Source organism: Anopheles stephensi, chromosome 3 (assembly GCF_013141755.1).
Source record: "Anopheles stephensi strain Indian chromosome 3, UCI_ANSTEP_V1.0, whole genome shotgun sequence".
NCBI lineage: Eukaryota > Metazoa > Arthropoda > Insecta > Diptera > Culicidae > Anopheles > Anopheles stephensi.
Genome location: NC_050203.1, coordinates 46,802,106 through 46,824,561, shown reverse-complemented (window position 1 = coordinate 46,824,561; position 22,456 = coordinate 46,802,106). Strand labels below are relative to the sequence as shown.

Sequence of the window (22,456 nt, the reverse complement as noted above, 5' to 3'; positions counted from 1 at the left end):
AGCTTTATTAATCTTACTAGGCTTTAAAATTTAGTCTAACAAGTTAGATTTTTTTTTATAAACTTAAGCTAGACCAGCATTAATAACCGTTCAATTAATCAACTTTTTGTTTAAATAACTACTCAAGATAAGAAGATAGGATTCTGTCTGATAATTAACTAGCATCATAGCGTCATTAGAGACTTATTGTACTGCAGAGAGCGGTTTAATTAATGTTTTTTTTTTTCTCAATCTCCATTTTGACAAAATTTCAGATCTCCAAAAACAAAACAGTCAACTGAAAAAGAAAAGATTGTTTTAGAAATCGTTAAACTTAAGAATCTTTGTCAGATGTAGAGAAGCAAGTTAGTTGGCGGTAAAATGACGAGGTGCAATTACATGATGAACGATCGTTAAAGGACGAACGAGGAAAGGAATACTAGCACACGGTCGAACGAGTGAATGGTCATCGTGCGCTTCCTAACTGCAAGATTGTTGTTGACATATCGAATTTAGCACAAAACTAGTGTGCCAGCTGTGCTGCTACTATACTTCTACCATACAAACCATAGCACACCTAACACATTCAGACAGAAAGCGAGACGCATCATGTTTGAGCAGACCGCAGCAGACCTGCATGATACCGCCGAAATTCGATTGCAAACAGCGTCTTTTGGAGTGTTGCAGAGGGAACACTCGTGCAACAAGGATCTTCGTCCAGCGTCATGTGCCCAGAACTGCTGACACGATCGTGATCAACAAAGCAAGCCGCTGCGAATGTGCGTAGCGTTATCCGTCAAGTAAGATGTTTGTTTGACCTGTTGATAAGATCCCACCCAGGTTCGAAAGTAGTAGATAATGTGTTTTTTCTTTTAAATTGCGCTGTACATCTAAGTTTTTGTTTGTTTTTGTAGCTATTTTTATGTTTATTCTACTATTATGTTAGCCGTGCGACAAACGAGCAACACAAAAAAACGAGTAAAACGATTGGAGCGATTGAAAGTGTACAGAAGTTTGCGTGTAGGTAAAACAAGGTTGCTGGTCTCTTTGCAACGACATTACGAAAGTACGAACGACCGAAGAGAACTCTGCACACACGCATCGTTGTGGGGTTTGTTTTTTGTTTTTAAACGCTGAAAACATGACGAAATTGTTCGTCCATAACCGAGATATCGAAATGTGAGACTGACTGCATCAAATTTGAGCTAGATGCAACTTTGATTGCAGTTTTACGGGAGGAAGTCGCAAGTAAGCTATTTTAAATTTGACTGAATCGCTTTGCGTAGAAGACTATTGTTGAAATGTGTTAGTCCTTGCTTAATATTATAATGGTTAACTTTTAATTTTACGTGTTCCGTATACGTGTTCTTTTTTCCGTCTAAACATTCGTAATATTAATATTCACTGCTCGAAAGAATGTGCTAAGTCGTTTTGGCCAAGCGGACGCCGCCAGCTAGCTAACACGGGCAATTCCCTCATCAATAATGGTGCTGAAGCAGGAGACGCAACGGCAACAAGCTTTGCCCTGTTGTTTGCATACACAACGGATTAAAATATGCATCTTTGGGCGCGCGAATGAGCATTGATGGCAAATTTTGTAACTACAACCATGGCGCAAAATTTAATAGCAAAACGGTTGGAGAGCAAAATTTACTTAAACAAAGACAACCAATTACCAAAATTACTTTTAGAAATTATTAATCCAACAAATCTCTATTAGACCCCTTACACCATGCTTCTTCCGAGAGGTTCAGCAACGTTTGTCATCTAGGCCTAGCTCAATATAGGTGTGCTATGACCAGTCGAGAACTCGGTCAAGTCGAGATTTGAACCTAAATCGTGCATACTGTTGAATCGTGTGTTTTGCACACTAACCGTTCGGCATCCTGCACCAAACCGGTGTAAATTATTACTTTCCTTTTGTTATATGAACTACCTTAGGAAACAGGTTCGTTTGTTGAATGAGACATAAACATGAATGGTAAAATTTTCAACAACTTTCGATAACCAAACACAACCACGATAAAACAATCAGCGCCACGACTTGTTAACGGTGCTCTTCAAGGCGGTTTTTTTTCCAAATTAACCTCAGCAATGATGAAGTTCGGTCGAACGGTACTGCAATTCAAGTCATTTGCTCATTCGCACACCGCGGGACGAATCACAACTAAACGAATTGGTTGCTTAAATATACTAGAACAAAAACAAAAACAAATGGTAAACTAGCTGAAAACGGTGGATCAACATAAAATTCTTAACTGAACGTTAGTAGGTATATTTAAAATGAAATATTTAGATAAATTGTTAAATCAGTGTTTCCTTTTAAGAACCTTAAAAAACAACAAGCAATCAATGAAACGCTGACACGAAGAATCAAGGCACAAAATCGTCATCCCAAACGGTTTCTTGGTTATCTTTTCCTAACTGCATGAACGAACTGTTCATTTCCGGCAGTCGGACGGATCCGCTGCTGCTCGCCAGGATACTTTCGTAGATGGTTAAACACAGCACAGTGTTCAAAGAATTACGCCGCGAAAACGTGCATAATCCTACCTTGTTTGTAGTGTTCATACTATTAGCTGTATGTGTTGCATTGTTTTATCCCATTCTAAGTCTATTATTTATGATGTTTGCTCTCATAGCTCTCTCTTTTTTATTATTTTGATCCCATCCGAGTGCGTTTTGCTCCCGATGAGATGTGCGTGCTCTCTGTAAATAGTGACCCATATCCGCATGACGCAACTTTCGTTTTAAAAATTCGGCCTCCTTCCGTTCATTACCAAATGCACAAATGTACATACGGTAGACTGATTGTAGATTCAGTGTGCGTGTATTTTTTCTTCTTATTGAACTGGGATCGCTGCAAGCAAATTAAAACTCAATAATAACCCCATAAATCGAGTCAAGGCTTACAACGAACAATTCTTGTCAACTCGCGATGACGGAAGGCTCTAGCAGCATTAAACACTTGAAGTAAAACAATAGTACACAATAGTCCCAAGCCAGACAGTAGTGGTCGGATAAAATGTGATGATGGAGATAGACTCTAGCAAATGTGTTGGATGTGTTTGTTTTTGTACGAAAATCTATCGCCATACGTGGAGATGATCCATGGCTCAAAACTGAAATTCGACCACTCCTCATATACAGTGCAGTATTAAGATATGTTTTATCTTGTCGTTTCATGAGTTTTTGTGTATTCAATTTTCTGTTGTTTTTTTTTGTGTATTAGAACAAAGAATAGGACCACTTACGCTTGTCGATGATCGTTTGTTACATTATTTTTAAAATCCTTTTTTCGTGTGCTTAAAGTAAGAGTTCAGTATTTTTATACACATTACACATCTAGTTATTTAGCGTAAGATGTTCTACATCCAATTTCCCAGGTCGTGTTTTACTATTTTTAATATTATACTTATTAAACATAAGTTTTTGTCCGCTCAGGTGTGAGCACAAAGCTGTTTTGTAATTTGTCTCTCTCGCTCTATCTGTCTCTCACTCACTCTGAAGTAGAGCCGTAGAGTATTGGTCCTAGTGTAACTTAGCATTTCAATTGTATTATTTTTTTAGTGAACCAGACGTCTACTTATTGCATTTAAAACGGGATGGCAGCCGGATGCACATGCATCGGAGCCGGATCCATGTTTTTAAGCTATAGTATTAGTTATATTATATTACCGAAGTTTGTTGGTTATGTTGATCTTTGTGTTGTTAAATTATAATGCTTAAGTTTTTGAGTTTGATGAGTTTGCTTAATTAAATGGGAAGTGTCGACAGGGGAGGGGGGAGTACATAACATTGACAAGCAGTTACGAACATCCCAGGCTCGATTGTAGTATGCAACATCAGCATTGCGAACAGCAATAGATCACGCTTGCCAGATAAATATTTAAGGCCCATCAGCCGAAAAAAAATGCTTGTACGTGAAAGGCGCTCCAAAGCCATCAAAACAGCCCCAAGTCCGTTTGTGCCGTGAAGGATCTAATACTGCTCTACTAGAACTATTCAATCCCTGCACACCGAAGGTGCAATCGACTGAAGATGTTGATAAGGAACGATAAAAGCACTACAGTTTTCACAATTACAACAGAAACGCAAAACGTGGTGGCGTAATCCAGAAAGTTATAGAAAGAAACCACAAAAATGCGATTCTTTCGAACTTGTTTCGTTGTTTCGTCCACTACTCGCATCTCGCAATGACGTTCTTCATATTACACCTAGATCGGAAAAGCGAAAAGCTACTGTTAGGCGGTTATAATGATTATTATTATTTTTTTAAGAATATCTTTTTTTGATGATTTATAAAGATAATTTAAAAAGTAAATAAAAGTGTTGTTTAGTCAAATTTCGTCTTTGGTTTGTTTTATTTAATTTTTTGTCTTGCTCTTCAAACATCTCACTAACACACCTTCGAAACGTTTCACTAACCTTAATTCACTAACTCATCCTCAAAAACTAATCCTTACTAATCTTTCGTTGCGACGCACACGAAACTTACGTTATTGTTTCAACTATCACTATTTAAAGTTTGTCACATAAAGATCGATACCTTACCAACGACTATTACTATTCTTTTCTTCTTGCTTCGTAGTGGAAGCCTTTTTGTAGTTGTTTTATTTATATTAGTTGAGTGCATGTTTGTTAGACGTAGTTTCTAGTTAAACCTCAGAATGGGTTGAAGCAATGTAACATTAACTAATATTACTAAACCATCAACAACTAACTAGTACCGTGCTATGCATATGGAAAAGATGACATTAGAAACCACTAAACCCGTTGTTGTTTGTGAGGGTGTTTCCGTAATTGGGAAACTAAATGGAAAAGTCCGCAAAATGGCGATCGTCGGCAGTAATGATGCAGCGACGCAGTGAACTTTCAAGAGCTACATTACATAGTATTACTATATTCTTTGTGGTCATATTTATTCTACCATAATTGTATTGCGCTGTGCTTGCTCTTGTCCATGTTTATAAAGGAAAACAAAGGTGAAACAATAATTTGGTCTATTATGCTATTTTTGCTGAACGTTTAGAATGAATTCTCTCTTATTATCTCCTAGAGACATGATCGTACTATAAAACATATAGAAGCAAATGCTTTCGCGCTACTAGAGTATGGTTCTAACATAATTTACGCAGAAACGGTAATTTAAACGCAGAAAAAAAGACATTAAAAAAGAAAAACCAAGGGATGCAAATACTCTACTAAAAGACTGTCATTCTTTGTATGTTTGAAGAATTTAGCAATTAGAAGGTACAAGTTACGAGAACTTACTTATTTTTGGGTGGGATAACACGGAACACTTGTTCTACGCGAAATGGTGGATCAACACGTCTGCAAGATCGGAAAGCTGTTCCAAGATGTAATATTTTGGAAGCATATACACTTAATAACATAGAAGAACAAAAAAAAAACCTTAGCACATACACACACGCACTTACACCACCCCCCCTAGTCAAACAAATGCATGTATGGCTATTAATGACGATATGTGGGTGAAGTCGTGTTTGTCCCTCTTACCGAGTGAAAAACAAACAAAACCAAACGCAAAAACATGCTCGCCGAAAATCTCTTTACCACCATCCAAATGCGATTTCAATGCGCACATCAAATACACACGTGCAATTGAATTTACGCAAAACACGCACATGGTCCCAGTTGCGTTTTGTTGAGGTAAAGAAAAGATAAGGGAATTATTACGAATACGTTTCGAGGACAGAAAGAGAGGGAGAGTGAGAGAGGGTGCACGGAATAGAATGATAAGAGTATTGATCGTGCTACCTATTACAGCTCGTTGTAAAGTGTATAATCTACGGAAAAGCGGGAGGAAAAGGAAACAGTGAAACGTTTGGTATGATCAAAAATGGACTGAAAGGGAACGAGCATATTTCAGTTACTTGCGGAGAATCACACACACACACATCCTGCCCAACCACCCAGGGCACGATGGTGCAGCGATGGGTTTCTGATGCATGCAAACACCTGCAGTAATTCAGCACTAACTTGAGCTCGTACGGAACAGCGCGCAAAAAACTTTCGAAAACGTTTTACGTCCTTCGTCGGGGAACAACAGCATTAAACTATGTAACACAAAACAAACACATTCTACAGTCTGATAAGGTAGGAAGGCGCCAGTATAGGGTTCATAGCCTCTCACTACTACTGGGCACACTGGGAGTGTTGCGACCAACAATTGTCGCCACCATGAAGAGGCGGCGGGGCACATGAAAGCGAGAAATTATTTGCAAATATGAAGAAAGAAAAAACAAGAAACTGTACGTTTAGAAAGCTAAAAATGCCAAATATCTGTAACTGTGTAACATTTCTAGTAGTACACCGAGGAAGTTTAAGGAGAAGGAAAAGGGAAGAGGAAACAGCAAACCCAAACTAAACATAATCACAATCATAACAATTTTCTCGTTTTTTGGATGAACGGTATTACGAATAATATTATTATTATTATGATTATTACCATTATTCCTATTGCTATTATAATTGTACTTATTGATTGATAATGAATATTATTGACCGGATGTGTGGGCCGGAGGTGGGGCCCGGCTGGGAGCGAAGGTAACAGCACAGGTTTGTTCGTCTTTTTTACGAAAAAAAATAGAAAACCCATGACACGACACTGCGTGCGAGAAAGGGGTAGCGTTACTGTTAAAAAACCCAACGTAAACCGATGACACCTTGCAGCGAAGTTAAGCAAAAAAGAAAAATATTACTACTACTTTAGCAAACAGTAACAATGTAGAACCAAACGAAAAACTACATTAGGCAACAGCAGCTAGAGCACAACTAGGAGTGGGCTGCTTGTTTGATAACACGTTTACTTAGGAATATTCATCCCCCCCCCCCCGCCCATCTCCCCCGTGATTGCCTACTTTTACTCGTCAGGAAATGGCGCCTAGGGACGAAGCCTAGGGGCAAAGTCGTCGGCGAAACGGGGATAGTTTGTTTCAGAATGTAAAACATTAACCAATCTAGTCTTATCGCCATCCATAAGAATATCGCCAATATGGTTTAAGGTAGTAGTTGTCATTATCATTATCATAACCACCCTTGTCATCTTCATCATGTCATTCATCATCATCATCATCATCATCATGATGTTCTCGATGTCCATCGATTCATGCCACCAATAAAATCACACATTGTCGACATTTAGCATCGTGTCTGCTCGCATCATCATTGTTAGGCTCATCATCATCACCCCAAAACCCACCATCCGATCGAATGTTTTGTTCCTCCCGCTGCATGCGCAGCGAGCAGGAACACAGTTTCACGAACCTCTCATATGTATCGCCCTCACCCTCATCACCGCAGCGAAATTTCTGACCACCTTAACGTTGCACTTGTTTTGTTTTTTTAATGAAATAATTGTTACGGAAGTTAGCGGCTTCCACTGGCCGATGCCAACGGAGCAAACATGGATGCTGTAACCAAAGACTTTCCTGTTAAAGTTGCATTAGGGAGGGAGACACTCGGTGCGTCTTCAGCCGGTGGTTAAAGGAACGCATTGAATCGTTTGGTAGTAAGCAAAAACGAAAAATTGTTGATGTAGTTAGGTTTCTTTCGAATAATTCTTAAGACGCTGTTTGGATGTTGAATTATTGCACCACCCCTTGGCCCTTGTCTTTCTCTGGTGCTTTGATTTACCATTCTAGACCACAGAAAGCAGAAGCAGAAGACATAAACTCCTGCATTACAGACGCTTGTGTTATGCATTAAGTTTCGTGTTCCCTTTCGTTTCAAGAACATTTTGAACCACCATGTTATCACGAAAAATGCTTTGACGATGATTTCACTCGTTGATCGGCCAGCTGGTGCGAAAGGTGTAAAAGAGATATTGGACATTGCTATTAAGGATTAATTTTGTGAAACGTCTCCATCCAGCCGCCACAAGAAATGTAATGTTATACGCTTGACACGAGTCTATCTTTGGACCCAGATAAAGAACGTTAGCATATTTTGTTGCTGCTATCACACCTACCTATTTGGGGGATGAAATAGGCACAGCTGGGATTGTGGTTCGTTTTGTAATCCGACCCATGTAAAATGTTTGTTCAGTAGTAGAGGTAGTGGCAACTGTTGGACCGCGTTGGAATGCGATAAGCACACGAAAACAATCACATTATTAAAAAACCATAAAACCAGCAGCAGTATATACAGTATATAACCTAAATGGAACGACTTTTATGTTAGCGAAAAGGCTGAACAAATTTAAAAATATTCAAATAATACATGTGCAAACAATACAAGCCGAATGCCGTTCGTTGATAGATCGATTTTGGTGCGGTGTTTTAGTTTACAAACTCTGGTCTTTGGTCTCTTATTGGATGTGCTGAGATGGTTGAAGCGGAGGAGGAGAAAAAAACGAAAAATCTGGGAGAAAACTACTCAACAAGGCACAAGTAATAACTGTTCCTAGGTGCGTGCGGTGGCAAGCCTATTGGTGGCGGGATGAGTGAGCAAGGAGCGGTGAAGAAAGAGGGAAACATTATATTAAAGAAGCATACAACATATATAACATTATATTATATATACAACATACATATATTTTTGTATTCAAGATTTCAAGCAAACAAAAGAAAAACGTGGAACGAAAAACATTTGTAGGAGGCAAAGCTTAAACCTCTCATCTCTGTCGGTATGTGAATGTAAGGCCAAACAGAATTTCCCAAAAACCCAAAGCAACAGGAAAAAACAGCCGAGATAACCATAATAATGAACATTAAAAGATAAAACCAGAACTCGCAAAGTTTTTTTTACATCGTAGTTTATGCTTGTGTGTATTAAAGCAAGACAGGACATGAACAAGGGTGGCTAGAATCAAGAACGATGTCTGAATGATAATTTTTATTGGTTATACAATCATTTGTATCGTTTAATGTGTGTATCAAGGAATCTGTTCTAGGGTAACCGGAAATGTGCTTGAAACAAAGCCATTATCGGTGTGAAACTATTGTAAAAGAAAATCAGTGTAGAAAGTTCTATTGAATGCGAAAGCAACCGGTAGCTAAACTCCACGATTCCACAGCAAGCAGCCTGATGGTTTCTCTACATTCTCTTGGCGTGGTGATACATCGATTGTGTCTTGGTCCACTTCATTTTTGCGCCTCCTCAAAGCACCAGGTTTGATTGTGTGTGTGTGTTTTTTTAATATAATATCAATCAAATCGAGACATTGATCGAGGGACAAACCAAATAAAATGATAGCTCTGATAACTTGTTTAGGAAATTTAAACTACTTTACTAAGTGCTAAGCGAGAATTCCACCAGTCAAACCAAACATTATACTCTCGACCGTGGGCCGAACGTACAAGTAAGATAGCAAAGCAAGCAAACAATCTATCATTCTAACAAGAACGTTATGAAACTCACATGCAGACACAAACACACACACAATCACTGCACAGCACACGAACACGCATTCTGAATGATAAACATTGGGCAGTTTTGTTCGACCTAATCAGCAATAATATTGACATCCCCTGAAGCGCGTACTCCAGTTTCGTGCCCTCGCCATGCAATGTGAGCTGCACTGCTGCATCCTTTCGTGCATGCAGGCACGCCTCATCTGTGCGATTATTTAAGTGCAATTTTTTTCTGCTATGCTGCCCGGCCAAGCCACCCGCTCTCAGACATGCGTGTGTGTGCGCGAGCGAGCTTTCGGTTTCATCTAGCCAAGTTTCATTGGCGGCGACGTCGTCGTGCTGGTAGACACGCAGCTGGCAGGGTCGGCCTGGTGGTGGTGGCCCAGACTTGCTCTCGTAAACATTATGTAATGGCGAATTGCATGAGTCTCAGTGCCAGCATAAGAGACCCCCGACGACCCAGACGAAAGAAAGCGCACACATTTCTTCGATATATGTGTCATGATATCACTTTCCTCTTTCTCAAACTTTTCTCGTCTCGTCTTTCTCCCGATTTCCGTGTTTTCTGATGAAGAGGGAGAAGCAGCAGCAGCAACAGCAGGGGGAAAGAAAACAGTGTTAAGGGGTTTCCTGGCCAGCGTCGTACCACCACTCCATATCCCTGGCAGTAACTCTTTCGTGGCTTGGAATGATAAGTTCATAGTACAAGCATGATGAATCCATACCAATCGTTTATCGCCTGACCATCGTATTTGGATCGCGACGGTTGACTAGGTTGACATTCGGTGACAAATAAATAGAACACTGTTTGCATTGGTGGCACCTTCCGATAGCTATCCCAGGCACCTCAATGGAGGACATCATTTGGCGATTGTACAAATTCGTCCGTCCGGCACAGTTTTCGCTTATCAATCCTCACGAAGTAGCCACCAATGTTGCCACCACCGGCTGAAGCGTTCTTGTATTTTCTCTTTGATAACTTTTTTCGCTTTCTTTCCACCACCACTCTGTTTTGTGCTGGTGGTGCCTCGTTGATGCCCGAAGCAGAACGCAAAACTCTTTTCCGCCTCATCATCATCATCTTTATGTTTGCGACCGCAAGGGGGAAAAAAGCTATTGGTGCCAGACCTCGGCGATGCGAGTTGGGGCGTTGCGGCATCTGCAACAAGTTAAACTGCTTCTCGTTTCCCTCTCAATATCTTAACCCAACGCCCACGGTCAGCTCATCATCGTCATGTCTCAGGAAGAGGGGGAATGGGGGAAAACGGCCTAAGGGGGGGGATCTATTCTGTCTGCGAAAGGGGCTACTTTTTTCTCATTTCATCATTCCTGTTTTCTTCACGTAACTCTGGTGCGTCTCACCGATGTTGACCACTTTTCACTTTCTTCCCGATTGCTTTCTTCGCGTTCTCTCTCTCCTTAGACAAGGTTGTTTACTTTAGGTTTTTTTTATTCAATTTTTCCTACCCATTTCGTTCTGTTCTTCTACCTACCACGTTTATTGGTAGTTTTTGTGTTGAGCTTTTCAAGACACGATTGAGTCGTTGTACCACCATCGTTGCTGGGCCACGAGACACTCACGGCCAAGCGCAGCTTAATGGTTAATTCTTTGTATCTTGGAAATTTGAGACCTCCCCAACCCCTTCCCCTGCTTAGGATGTTCCAGTTCCAGAATGGGTGAGAACCCTCATAAAACAGCATCAAAATACATCTCCTCGTCCAAAACGGCGTTTCCATTGACTGTTGGTTGGTCCAACAAATCACAATTTTCAGTTACTGGGACTGCAAATGACGTCTTCAAAACTTATTTTAGCAAAGAGCGCCCGAAGTCGGACCTCGCCCACCGATCCGCCGATACCACCGCAAGCGGTTGCAGCACCACAGAGCTGTGCAAAATTTCCGCATCAGCAAAAGGGCGTAGTGTTGTGTCGCCGGTTGGCCTTCTTGGCCTTTTTCCGCCTGTCCATTCTTATGGGTCGTTCGAGCAGTGTGCTTTGCCATACTAGTTACGCCTTGCTGGACAGTGGTGCTCCCGAGCGAAGGTGTACGGGGGTAACATTAGACGCCTTTTACGTGCATTCCCCCAATTACCAGTACCGTGTCTCCCAGCGAACGCACGGCACGGCCATTTGTTGATGAAACCGAAATCTCTGTTACCAGGCGTGTGAGGCGCGAATCTTGCTGCTTTTTTTTGTCTTCTTTCTCTTCGATGTTGTGGCCATTTTTTGTATGTCCAGTAGTGCTTCGGCGAAAGAAACAAACGAAAAAAACCCTCGCACATATTACGTACCAGTTGCCAAACAGCAAATCAGGGGGCTACGTGTGACTGTCGTCCATTTGGATTATTATTTGCACACGAGACACCTCGTTCTCGTGCATTACCACAACCTCACGTCCGCCATGTGTGCCATGGTGGTATGGGGGCGCCCAAAGCTCTGTTGTGTGAAGTCGAACATGCGAGCAGCAGTACTGCGTGCTGGCATTTGGGATATAAATTTAAAGGAAAGGGCAACACAAATAAATAAACCAAATCGTGTTTCACGCAGAGTTGCATTGGCATTGCATCGAGTAAGAGCGACCGCAGGGCCATATGGACTGGTCTTTTGCTTTTGCTTCGCCAACTTTAGAGTTTTTAACCAAACCCATCGGACACCGCTTTTTGTGACAAAAGTGTTATGGTAGAATGATTCCTTAACAGGGCCTAAGTGTGAATGAAATGTGATCAATATTGCTGATGAAAGTGCAGCATAGCGTTAGCATAAATATGTTGACCAAACCCGTCCCTGAAAAGTTTTCATTGATAGAGAGAGAGCGAGAGAGAACAAACAACAAAGACGTACATGAGGGCGATCAGCTGTGATACGATTCAGGTTTGGACCAAAGTTGGGAACTTGGCTGGAAGTTCGAAGTAAACCGGTTTTTGATGGTGAAACATGTTCATAAAATGTCTTGCCGATGCGCGTGTGTTTGTCTGTATGCGTTTCCGGCAGCCGTGAGAAGATCTTCACGGTTATTTTATGATCCTTGTTCTAGAAATAGCCAGAATAACGAAATGAAAGCTGGAATCTTTAATTCTCTCTAATCGGTAAACCTCAACATTTGAATGCCTCTTCACCAAAACACGCGTTTGCCAAACTTATCGGGCGAATCCTCGTGCCCCCAAATGGTGTCCCCCCAAAGCCTAAACTATGTCAACAGGTACGTTACGTGAACTTGAACTACCAATCGTAACTTCGCTGCTGCAACAGGCCGCGTGCTCGCCAGCCCATTTTGCACGCGCACACCCCAACCGTGCGTCACGATACTTCCGCTTCGCGTGGTTTTTTCGCGCGCTTTTGTGCGTATTTTTTTATTTCTCTGTTCCTCAACTTGAACGCTGTGTCACCGCACCGCAGCACGCCGCTGTGTGTGCGTGTGTTTAGAGCGCGCTAATGCGGCACGCGGTTTCTCGTGTTGCTGCTCCATTCACGTTGGACCGTGTTTCGTCCGGCTCGTGTGAGAGTGTGACTGGCCGCATGTTGCGGGACCATAAACGGTAGTGGTGGTGTCGCCATGTGTGGTACGGTCTCTCCAATCGCGTTCATGATCCACGATCATCGTCCACTGCCCGTCATCATGGTCACCCGGTTTCTCGTATGTTGTCACCTTGTTTGAGCACCCATCTCGTCGAAATGCGACTGACCGGAATCGTCCCTGGCCGCCGTACGCCGATTGCGCTTTGTTTTGAATCCGCTACCGGGGTTCCAGCGGAACAGTTGAAGGCAACCTCCAATTCTTGCTGTCACCGTTCAGGACGCGATATTTCGCGATATGGGGTTATGGGACCTCGCGCAGAACACGCACAGAGTGTCATGCATCCAGTCTCGCCCTGGCAAACGTTCACCCCGCCGATCTTAATTGCACACATACACACACGCACACACAGCTCACTGCAGGGGGAATCATTCACCTTCGATTGGTGCGCGCGTGTCGCTGACCTGCATCAAGTCTGAGGACTGTCGTCCCCTGTGTACGTAGAGAGCACAGCTATATGTGCACCCTTTTCTCTCGCGCATCCGTCACCGGCGCTGAATGGATGGAGCCGCGTGCGCGAAGTTCATTCTGTGGTTCTGGTTGCTGGTCGTGCCGTGCGGGGGGTTGTTTGGTGGTGATTCTTCGTGATTTTATTTCTACCCCATGTTCTGCTCGTCTCGATGCGGAAGAGTGATCCCAGTACCGAGGGCTTCGGATACCTGGTGGGAGTGATCGCGGCCAAAGGGAACACGGGAAGTTCGCTTTAGTGTACACGTTTGGAATGATTTTCCCATCGTCTATCGGCCACCACCACGGCGGTGTGTAGGAGAGTGAGTGATCGCGAGTGATTCTCAGATCGCCGTGGTGCTATCTCGTTCTATCTTTCTCTCGCCACGCGGTTTTGCTTCCACACACGCACACGACGCTGTACGGTCAAACCTGGAATGGGGAGGCAGAATGGACCAAAACCAGAATAATCCACCGCCCAGAGATCATCGCACTGTGTGAAATCGAAATGAAAGGAAGCAGCGTGCTTGATCCTCGCACTCTTCCACGCGTGCTCGCGCTGGCCACCGCATATTTGTAACGAACCACCACACCACAAACACACACACGCTCGGTTGGCGGTTGAGTGTGAGTTAGTGGAATTACATGTTGCTAGGCTCCCCGCAGCAAACCCTCACCAGGCCGCTTTCCATTCGTTCCAGCAACTTGATTTGATTCACCCTTCCTTTCTGAACGACTGCTCTTCGCATATTTCCTTTTTATGTGGCTAACGACTTTACCAGCCCATTTGGCCTGCGAGCGCTGCTCTTCCTGCTCGATGCGTCTCGAGAACATGCGCATCAGAAGAAGAGGCCCGGCCCGGCACGGGTGTGTGTGTGTGCGTGTTGTTGTTGTGGGGCGAGAATGATCGAGTGTAAATTTTGATGGAATACATTCCTCACGGGTTGTTCTCGCTTCCCTTTCGCTTGCGCTTGCTTTCGCTCGCTCCTCCATCTTGAGCACGATCGTGACGAAAGAAATGAACATGGTGTTCTACGGTGTGTACCAAATAGCCTACGGCTGGAAGCACATATCGAATTTGGAATCGCTGTGCGCTACACAAACACGGCAGTGAATCGACTTTAATGCTACACAGGAAGCGTCATTAAATCATTGGAGGGATGTAAACTGCTAGCAGAGTTTCGCTCGTTCGCAATTCTCGATCCACCGCTTGGCCTGATGAAAGCAAGAACAGTTTCTCCTCATTTGGAAATCAAATTTCGCTTTCGATCAACCTTCGCATCGCACGTAGTACTTCCTAACTTGCCATGTGGGAGATTAAACACCAAAATTTATCGCCGAACTGCTGGGACTGGAAACTGCTCGTAGAGGAACCCCCCGGAGGCAAGAAATACATAGAACTTGTTGTGCATAAACGGGGACACGCAACACGCACACAAGAAAGCGAACACAAAAAAAAAAACAGTCTGGCTTGCACAGACAGTACATGCCACATGGGGGATCGGAATATTTTCTATTTTTGGCCATATCTCGGTGTTAATGCTGCGCGACATCAGAGCCAGAGCACTGGTACCGAAGGAGCATGTACGCCACACGTCTGCTGCGGGGATGGTTTTTGATAATATTTTACTGCTTGTTGCTTGCGTGTCGCAAGGCAGACTCAAACAATGTTTAGTTGTCGCCCGTCACACACAAGGGCCCGAACCGGGGTAAGCGCACGTTAACTATGGATACACAATTGATGGCAATTTTACCATCCATGCTATCAGATAAGCAAATGCAGAGTACACAAAACAGTTCTTCGCGCACTACAAACATTGCACAAACATTTTCAAATCAAAACCAACACACTACAACAAAGCTATACACTTTTAAAAGAAATAAATCAAACGAAACTCACAACACCAACCACCCCATCATCATCGATCGCGCACAACATCTCGATGAATAATATGAAGTAAAAACAAAAAACAAAAAAATACGAACCGTATTTTCTCGTGTTGCTTTTACCAGAGGGGTGAACACCTTAGCGTAGTTGAAACACATTTTGAAGATATTAAAACAAAAAATTCTACCAAAACACAACACCAGTCAAACGGAGGACGGAGGGCGCCAAGCCGCACAATTAATTTAGGGAAGCTGGCGTGTCGCTAGATGTGCCAGAAAACGCGAGGGAGCAAAAGCAAAGGGAATGCAAAACCACTGAAATAAATCAACATGTAATTCCGATGGTCAATTATATTTACTCTAGTAACGTTTTAAACAAACCATAATCTGTGGAACGATATGTGCAGCGGCAGCGCGATCGAGGGAGCAGATCGATTTCAAAGGATATTCGCTGGGCATGGATAGAATTAATCGGACCGGATCACTATTACTACTACGCGCCGTTGGTACGCATTGTCGTCGTGTGTATACATACATATAAGCTCGAATGGCCATGTTCGTTGACAGGATCTTGACTAGAAGATTCTTCTTTTAAGGGATAGCCTGTAATGTCAAACCTTTAACTAGACAAATCCGCATCCGTTATACACTAACTAGCTTCTCACAATACGGTCGGTCGATGATGAATGTGAACTACATTGCTTAACATACTGAGCTGTGGGGTTGCATTAGCCAACCGACGCAGCTGTGAACACACGTTTCCTCTACACCGGAGAAACGCGACAACACCACAGGACACGGTCGAAACTAAAAGCCAAAATGGTCACCGACCATTCTCTCAATCACGTACACTAGTTGGTGAACTTACAAGCTTACAATTTTAATCGAACTCCCCTCTGGCACAGGGGGAGCAGGAGGCAAACATTCGGAACGGACTGTCACCGTTGGCACTTCTCTGCATTCTAACATATACAATCAATCAATAATTCTGTGTAAAATAGCATTGTTAAATTTTGAAAATAAAAATAAAATCGAAAAATATAAGCTGGTAAACATAAAATACATATCTTGTGGATCACTTGTTGAACATTTACATTCATGTTGTTACTAAAAGAGGAGGACAGAAAAAAAATCGATGAAAACCATGAGGAAGAATTACCAAAAAAAAAGAAAAAGTAGTGCACATACCAGTAGTAGAGAAGCGCAGTAGTGAAACGGTAACTGTTTTTGGTCTCCCGGTGCAAACCAATTCTAAAACCGCAACGGTGGTGGTGGTGCGCTGATCGGGAACGGTGGTGTGCTAGTGCGACGTGCAAAATGTGGCAAATAAGGACAAGATGTTATGCTTTTGTTTACAAAATGGCGAGCTCGATCATCGATTGTTGTTGTTTGAAAGTAATGGTGAAAAAATCCAGGGTACGGCTTAATCGAGGTTCGAATGATTGCAGCGACAACTTTACCACCGAAGCTACGCAAATAATCCTTAATGCGTCTTGTTTTGGGACAGACATTTGGAACATAGTTGGCAAAACATGCGGTGTAGATCTGCTGATCGCCGTTCAGTGGTTCGGATTGTTCGGGGGCAAAAGTGTTACGATATCATTTTGCATCACACTGTGTGTTATGTTGGTGAACATGGCGAAACGTTAATCACGAGGAAAACCACAACCCACAGCACAAGGGAATTCTTTCAAAACAGAGTAAACCACCTTTTGCAAAAAAACCAAAATGGAAAACTTACCCCGCCAATGAACGACTTAATACACTCCAGGGAAAAGAGGTAGTAGTATATGTAGTGAACAACCCAGACCCAGAAGGATATAAAAAAGATGAAACTCAAGCATTAACAAAAAGCTAATGTTAAGCACGATGCATTTCAAACGATCCATGTGACTTCCTTTTTCTATTCTTCCAACAACAGTGGCGGTACAATTATTCTACCCATATGCTCCAGCTGTAGCCGTTGCAAACAGTTCAACATTCGAATTCACACATAACGAAGGAAATAAGGCACGAAAAGCAAACACAGGACATGATGAGCATGAGGTAGACATGCACAAACCCTTGATAAACTAATCGAAGTTGCATTAAGCATTTTATAGCGCATATTGTGAGCAAACCACCAATAGCGGTTAAACAAAACAACATACTCTCACTATCCACAGGGTGTCGGTTGGTTGGTGCGGTGCGGCAATAACAGAAAAGCATTCGGTCAGAAACATCATGCCGCGCATGTTATATACTGTCATTTAACGGAAATTGGGTATTTGAATTGATATTGACTCTGAACGAATTGTTAAAAAAAATGTATTTACCATAATAATATTAAACATTATTGACTAGAATTTCTCGTCTGGGAACAATTTTTTAAGCAAAATGGCAGCAAAATTAAGAACTTAAAAAGGAGGCTAAAGCTCGAGAGGAATACGAAACGAAGTGAGTGACAAGCAGAATGCGTGAAACCATAAACTAACCCAACATGTTATCATCATCTATTATAGAGGAAACCGGGAGGGGATGAGTTTTGTAACTTAAACTGCGCATTGGCATGTGGAAAACGAACCCCAAAGATGGGTTGAAAGTGTTACTGCGGTATTTAAAATTGTTCCACTATTTTAAATACTCTTTCCTGTGCGGTGACACACACACACACAGACACACCCAGCAACCAAGTTAGGGAATTTTGTAGGTCTTTCCAAACGTTGATCGATGTTTTAGAGAAAGTTAAACCCCGGTGGGTGAGAGTTAAAAAAAAACACCGAAATAATCCAATTCGATTTGCTTATTGTGGCAGCTGATAGTAGGGAAGTCGTCGCCATCCATTGTAGTATCGCGCGTGTAAAGGACAATGCGTCTGCACATTTTTAATTCTCGACTATTTGACTCACGCAACAAATGTAGATACAATTATACACGGCTACCACCTTTTTAGACTCTTCTAGTGTAAGGTCACAACGTAGCATCAAGCGCACATTCTTCTAGCAATTCCTTTTCTGGCCTCGAGTTTTGTGACGGGGGGATGCGTGACGATGCAAGTAATGCCCGCGATCAGACGATTATTTCCGTAGTCCACACGCCGTTTGATCCGCTTGCTAAACTATAATTGAACCACAATTTATTCGCAGCAGAATGTAACATGTGTGCTTTTTCCTACTGCATATGCGCAAGCATGCTGGTGATTTGGTACGGTTTTGTTCGTGATCGCAATATGCTATTATGATTAACCATGTGTCTTTTCGGTGCTGGTAAAGATTAACAGTGCACTACTGTGGGTGCCGCCTGCCAAAGGAGCAAGTACAGCATATGATAAAGTGTAGCAGCAGCAGCAGCAGCAGCAGCGGCGTACAGTGAACAGTCTCTTTTCGTAACTATTCATAAGTGTGTTGCAAAGATAAGCAAAAAACAAAAACTGTCAATTACTAAACACAATGCTAGAAGACATGTATCGGTGTCCAACAGTGGTGTAGGGAATTTAAAGTAGATCCTAATATTTAACGTGCAGTATACATATATACACCAACACAGCAGCACACATTATCAAACCATTCCATATAACCACACCCTGTGCAGGCCATGTGACTGTACACCGAACGAACGAACGAACCCGATGCCACAGGATACAGGAGGATAAGACTATTTTTTAAACTGACAAGACCAAATGCAAAATGGCAACAAAAAAAGGCGGCAAATCATTTTTTTTTGTTGCCCCCCCTCCCCCAAAGATCGCTTCCGATCTTCAGCGGATCAATCATCAAGCCTCGTTCAAAACGGGCTCTCGTTCTTGCAAAGAATGTTTGTTTTCCTAAAAGAATTTGTGTTACACTCCTGCACATGTGTCGTCCTTTGTATGTGTATAGAAACGTTCGTTTTACACACTCATAGTGACTCGCCAACGAGAGTGTTTCAGAAAACTTTACAACACCCGCATCACACACACACACAAGCATTACACGTTGCAGTGGACTAAACACTAAATTGAAAAAAAAAAAAACAATTGTTGAGCAATTATGATGCGATAAATGATGTGATGTTTACATGAAGAGATGAAAGCAAAAAGTTCCCAATGCGCCATGTGAAATTGAGACTCTACTCCCCTGGTCACAACTACTATGTGCACTGTATAATCCTCTCTCTATCCTGTTGGGGGACACATTTTGTACGAAGCACTAAGGGAAGGTGTGTGAACACGCACACGCATGACAAGTGGCATGATACGTAAACCGATATAAGGACATATATGATAGCTTGCATTTTTACTGCGCTTACAATTACGCTATAGGTTGCTTGCCAGATCCATAAACACTACGCTCATTCATCTCTTACTCGCAGACGATGAGGAAACACAAAAAGGACCAAATCAATTTTCTTATCGGTTCCGACGCACACTCCGACTGTGCAGCGGGGCAGGGGTGGGGGTTGGATTCTTTCAGAGTTTTGTTACCAGAAAAAATGGAAGAAAATGAAAAAGAAAAAAGAAGAAGACAAAAAAAAAATAAAAAATGAACAAAATGGCACCAACAATGACTTAATGGAGGTGCCTAGTGTTGAATTGAACTTACGTAGCGAAAGTACCCTGTTACCGTAGAAGGCATCAATTGAAACAGGAACAACCGGCCGCTCAAGTTGGTTAAAGGTTACAGGATAAAGGTTGAAACAAAGAAAAAAAAAACGCACACATTCATACACACGAAACGCAAAACATACACTTTGATAGTGCAATGGACAAATACAGATGGGATGGAGAAGGGGAAGAAGCTTGCGCTGGAATGTCGAGGAACGGTCCGTGGGAATAACTCTTTCAAATCAAGAATAATCATCAACTGCAACAATAATAAGTAAACTATAACGATAAACTAAATCAATAAAGCAAACCATCGTATAAGAAAATCAACACTGTTACTTGATCTTTTTACACCGTCTCGGAACGTTTGAAGGTTTTTAGTGGTTAAAAGCTCTTAGTAATCGTAGTGAGAGAGTGTGTGTGCGCGTGTGTGTGTGAGTAGATGATAAATGTAAGCCAAACTTGATCGCTAATGTTAACGAACAAAAATTAAAAAAAAAACAACAAGAAATGGACAAGGATGTTTGACAGTTTGTGATGCGCAGGATGAAGCATATGGCAGCTGGATGAAGATGATGAAGAAGGATGATGAATGATGGCGATGAAGATTGGGCAGACGGGTGTGTAAGGCATTACATTCTAAACAATATGCAGTAGGAAAGGAAAGTAAAGGACGAAGGGTGGAAAGGAAGCAAGAGGCCAGAAACAAACACACGCAAAACTGAAATTGTGCTGAACTATGGGAATCAATTATTATATCGCTGCGCTGCGCAAACTGTAAACCGGATCGAAGGTTGTGGGTTGAGGATCTCTGAATAAATCGGAGGCAATTTGTGGACGGCACGCGTGAACTGCAATGCAATGCGTTAAGCAACTATGTAAGAATGGCAATCGGAAGCAAACAGAAGAAGACGAAGCAAAAACCAAAAAAAAAACATGTTACAAATCTTTTTATACTGTTGACTATTTTCTGTGAGCTCTCGCGCAATCGCTATACAATCAGCAGCAGGGAAAGGAATAGAAGAAACAAAAAAAAAAAAAACAAACAAGAAAACGAACGTTGCACACATGCATCTGTGTGCAGGATGGATGATTCGAAGGATGAAAGTTACGCCAAAAACCAGCACGGACGCCAATCGTGATGAAACTTGCTGTCCAAAAGTATTGCTCCAGGTGTTTGTGTGCGCGTATGTGTGTTACTAAATATGTCCTTCCTTATGAGTTTTGTGTTTTACACCGGTTGCGTATGTTCTTACCGTACGAAAACTAGCTCTTGTTCTTAACAAATTTAAATCTCTTTGTTAATCACACAAACCCGTCACACCGACTGGGCGATGTGATGTGCGTTTTTAACGTTAAATGATCATTCAATATTTCAACAGCTGTTCAATATTGACATGATCGTAACACACATTCCGATTTGATTTTTCAATTTTTAAACTGTTTCTAAATGCGTTACGTTTGTAAATCTTCAATCGGGACGAGCTTTTCTTGTTTTCATGAACTCCCCCTTACTATGAGTTATTGTTTGTTGAAAGCCAAACCCAAAATAAATACCGAAAAGATGTTCCCTTTTTTAGTTGAGATACCCTGCACAAGCACTTCTTAAACGAAAGATCAAATCGATCTGAACAATGTTACTTTTCGTTCGATTATAACTAGAACATAGTATCCAATGCGTTGATTTCGTTTAGCAACTGGCAGCAAGAAAGGAAGAACATTTCGTTAAATTTCCATCGCAATGCTTTGCCCACTCCCCAGTGAGACATATTGGTACGGAAATGGTTTCAATCGTCCTTAGCTAGACTCCTATCCTATCTTTCGCTCTGATATATGGTACTGGAAAGGAAACCAATACTAACACAGAATGAAATCACAATAAGACGAATGGTTGTGTACTGCAAAAAAAAAGAAGAAAACAAAGAAAAATGGCCACATAATGAATTGCAAAGGTATGGTAATCCGAGGAGGAACTTTCGCAACAACAACAACAAAAAAAAAAAACCGATTGGCTTATTCGGTACAGGAACAAGGACGGTGGAAGCGAACGAATTATTAGCTGGTGTTTAACCACAACGTGTAGTGTGTACTCTATCTTTAATGTGTGAATCCGTCTTTTGAGCATTGTTAAAACGAAGAGCAAGCTAGAACGACGCCGCAGTGTTGGGAGTGCCGTTCCTACGCGTAGGGATAACGGTCGGAAGGAACGCAGTTAAGTATCCTCTCTCTCTCTTCCTTTGACAACTGGCGCATAATGGCATAATAGGTTTAATGTGTGTTAGTGTGTACAGTGAGAAGTTCATCTGGGGGGGCTCATGCGATCTCATCCGGGGGCGCACGATCCTCGGATGAATTTCTTTCCAATTGTTCTTTAATCGTTCGTAAGATTAGTTAAGATTGAACCCCCGACCAGACCAGTTCCCCCTAGTCCGGTCGTTCTGTTTCAACGCGGTGGATAATACAAGGCTTCTATTACTATTTGTGACTGATTATTGAAATACCTTTATAAGATACGTTTTACTATCTACCCTCTACATTCTTGATATGCAAATGTATTGTTTTCTGCCGTTCATATGTAAGCTGTTTAATCGATGCAGTTCTTTTACTTTAACATTGTGTTTGAGGAACGAGG

General features: G+C 42.0%; 2 protein-coding genes across 4 annotated transcripts in view; both read left to right on the top strand.

Annotated features, from left to right (window-relative positions):
- The window catches only part of LOC118511210 (brain tumor protein), a 28,138-nt gene extending 6,385 nt beyond the window's left edge, over positions 1-21,753 (top strand). For all 3 annotated transcript variants that reach the window (XM_036053994.1, XM_036053996.1, XM_036053995.1), the window contains exon 3: positions 255-21,753. The gene's annotated coding sequence lies outside the window, so the exon portion shown is untranslated. The remainder of the gene's footprint in view (positions 1-254) is intronic.
- The window catches only part of LOC118511209 (protein disks lost), a 75,827-nt gene that overhangs the window by 33,676 nt on the left and 19,695 nt on the right, over positions 1-22,456 (top strand). The gene's annotated exons all lie outside the window — the stretch shown is intronic.